The sequence below is a fragment of the Nicotiana sylvestris genome, chromosome 10 (assembly GCF_000393655.2).
Source record: "Nicotiana sylvestris chromosome 10, ASM39365v2, whole genome shotgun sequence".
Taxonomy (NCBI): Eukaryota; Viridiplantae; Streptophyta; class Magnoliopsida; order Solanales; family Solanaceae; genus Nicotiana; species Nicotiana sylvestris.
The window spans coordinates 61,527,829-61,531,704 of NC_091066.1; positions in this window are offsets into that span (position 1 = coordinate 61,527,829).

Genomic DNA, 3,876 nt, shown 5'->3' on the forward strand with positions numbered 1-3,876 from the left:
CCTTTTCCCAAGTGGCGACTCTGAATTAAATAAATAATCCCATTTTCGAATATTGTCACTTAAATTGGAAAAACTCCCCTCGCGCATTAACCCTTCGGGGGCGGGCGCGCAAAAAGGAGGTGTGATAGCTCTGGAGACTCTGCTAGGGAAGAAACCCAGAACCACTGGTTCAGGGTTCAAGAATTCGAGCTTAGAATAATTGTTATATTTGGCTTTATTATCTGATCTTTATTACATATTTTTGCATAACGTGCTAAATATTGTCTTTTACCGCTTTGATATTATCTGAACTGTATATAAACTGTGCCGAAACCCTTCTCTCTTCACCTCCGGGGAGAAGCTCGCTGGTCGAGACTCCCTATTCTGTTAGTGTCAATACCCGAAATAAGAAAGAGGACGGATAAGTTACGAAGCCGGACGGCCTTTTGGTTCCCGGTAAGTTGCCCCTCCTCGACTCGAGTTGTCCGCTCGGGTACACAGTCTAGAACAAATACCAAGGTTTAAACCTAGTATAACTCGACTTCATGCCGGATCCCTAGTAGGAACGCTTATTTGCATCATGTTGCATTTGACTTAGGGGGCTCAACACAGGGGTTGGGTCCGTCTAGGACAAGCAACCAGAAATGAAAAGGCCACCCTGCTGCATCTTATTTGTTTTGCGCATTTATTTGCTTCGGTTCCGCATGTTGATCGGTTTCTAAAAAAAAAAATAGCAGCGTAGGGAGATAATTACTTATTTTGGAAAAATAAAACCAATGTCCAAGTAGTGTCGAAACCTCGTCGGAATTTTTCTAAAAAAAATAATATAAAACCAAAAGTTGTCTTTTAGTTTGATTCATTAAAAAAAATATAAAATTGTTCTGTTCTTTTTAAGAAAGGGTATTTATTTTTGAAAAAAAATAAAAAAAAAGTATAATAAAAAAATCTGGAAAACTCATAATTCAAAAAAATGTGTTGTTTTTGTAATACCCTTTTATAAATTCGGACTAATAGTCCAAATATTGCAAAAAAAAAACAAAAAAAAATATTTTTAGTATTTATCTTTCTCCAAAAAAACAATAAAAATGCTTATTCTTGATTACTAGGTTTATTTGATTTTCTCTATTCGCGATATGACCGAACTACGCCGGTTTGATTCTCGCACGGGGTGAGATACGTAGGCAACCCTCGGTGGGTCCAACCTCCCGTTTTCAAAAAATCTAGATAATTTTAATTTTTTGAGTCTAATAAAGTGTATCGCCTTAAATAAATGTGCAGGATGAGCACGATACAAAATGAATCGTTTTCAATAATGACCAAGATCCCTTTTGAGTTGCGATTATGGTGGAACGACTTAGGCAAAGAAGGGCAAGGCAAAGTGAGGAAATATCTGAAAAATCTCCCGGATTTACTAGACATTCAGCCTCGGGGTGATATTATCAGATCATTGGTCACTTACTGGGACTCGGCGCACAATGTATTCCATTTTTCAGACTTCGAACTCACCCCGACGCTGGAGGAAATAGCGGGATACATTGGGGGTGATGAAGCTCCGTTAAGGTTCAAGTACTTGATTGCACCTAGAGCCGTCACGGTACACCGATTTTTGGACTTTCTGAAAATACCCCGAACATTTCACCATCCAGATCTTGCCAAAGGCTTCTGCAGTCTCCATCTCATGTATGCTAGATACGGTCATGAGGGTGGGTTCAATAAGCCGGATTTCAAACTATGTAGTAAAGGCAACCGGCAAAAATGGGACGAACACAGGCAATTGGCTTTCATGACGGCTTTCTTAGGTCTTATAGTGTTCCCAAGGAAGGACGGCAACATCGATCTAAGAATAACTGGGGTTGTCAGTACTTTGCTTACCCAAGATAAAAGTACTCTGGCGCCTATGATTATGGCTGACATTTTCCAGGCTCTCACTGTTTGTCGAGCCAGGGGTGACTTCTTCGAAGGATGTAACCTACTGTTGCAAGTATGGATGACCGATCATTTATGTCATCGCTCCTCACTTGTGGGTTATGGTTCGCCAGAGAAAACTTGTATTGGAGAATTCTACACGAGAATCAAAGGGCTCAATTTACCTGAGGGAGTCACATCATGGACCTCATTTCTCCGAACTCTCACTGCCAGCCAAATCCAATGGACGCTCGGATGGTCACCTATCGAGGAAATCATATACATGCCGGCAACCCGGCCTCACTTTCTGTTGATGGGACTGAAAAGTATCCAACCCTATGCACCGTATCGGGTTTTGAGGCAACTTGGGAGGTACCAAGTGGTACCGAAAGATGAAGATTTGAGTACCCAAGTGATTGAAATCAGTCCGCACGGTCATTTCCCTGAAGAAGAAGTTCGCCAAATCTGGAGTGAATGCCAACATCTGACAGCAAACACTTGTGTGATCGATACGGCAAAAGGGGAAGTCGCCCCAGGATATCACGCTTGGTTTAGAGGTAGCCTGTCTTACGAAAGACCGGCTAAGAGGCCGCATCTCAAAGATTTCGTAGAATCATCCCAAGGGCAATGGAACTGGTTAGCAAAAGAGAAGGGTTATCGAGCAGAGATTGGCGATTTGAAGCTACAAATAGATAGTTTGAAATTCGATAACAGCGTACAAATCGCGGCGGATCGAAGCGAAAAGAATAGGTTGATCCAAGAGAATGAAGAACTTAAGGCCCAAGTCCAAAAATTGAGATTGTCTCTTGATGAGCAACCCAGAAGTCAATCAGACCAGCGGTTGATAAAGGGTTTGAAAAGAGAGATCACGGAATGGCGAGACAGGTTAGAAGAATCCGAAAAGGTCATGACAGAGTTCAAGGCACGGTGGGAAACAAGAGTAGATAAGCATCGCCGATGTTTGAACCAATTGAAACGTGACCACGAGAAGGCTGTTTCCAAAATAAAGAGGGAGATGGCTACACTTGAGTTTAAAGCAGTTAAGCAGGCCAGGGATTTCCAAATGGAGAGTAGATACTGTTACGACTTGTTGGCCCAAATGAAGGAAGAAGTGCGGCAGCTGAGGGATCAGCACATACAGGACTCACAGGTATTCAAGACGAGCAGTGATCAGATAAGGCACCTACTCATAGAGAAGAAGCAAACCAGAGATAGGATCAAGGCCATTGCCCATGCCATCACCAGACGATGTCTACGATGTGAGAACATGTCCAGCGCTACCGTCCTCTCGGCAGTAATGGGTTATGTCAAGCAGACTATGCACGAGCTGGAGCAACTTGAGAGGGATCTCACGCCTAGGACCGCGGCGAGGCCGAACGATGCCCCGCGGAAACCAATTTTTAAAACCATAATGCATTCATAGGTCAAATCTGTATTTTAGCATCTTCTGCCTGTTTTTTCATCAAGGTGATTTTCAGTCTATTTTGAGTCTAGGTTCATTTTCCAAGTTTGCTTTTTCTTTTGCAGAATGTAGCTTGTAATAGAACATTTCAACAATGAAGAGGTTGTTTCTTTTACGTCCATTTGTGTTTTTCGAACTACGTAATGATCTGATTCACGTAGGCATCGTGATACGTAGGCAATCCTCATCGGATCCGGTCGCATTTCTTTTACTACAAAAATAAAAAATATATATATATATATATATATAATAAATAAAATAAAAGGAAAACGAAAACAAAAGAGAAAAAAAAAGAAAAAAAAAAGGGAAAAACTAATAAGAGAAAAAATGCCGGAATGACGCATGCTCTCGTAGAAAACATATAGTAATCCACTTAACTGTATAGGTGCATCATGCCCAACGTGAGATTAACTATCTATTATTTGCTGCAGAATTAACTGTGCGTTTGTCATTGAGCATTTTTCCCAGGGTTTTTGAAAAGACAGTTGGTTTGGTGAAAGTCTGGCCTCGCACTCATACTTCACGAGGTC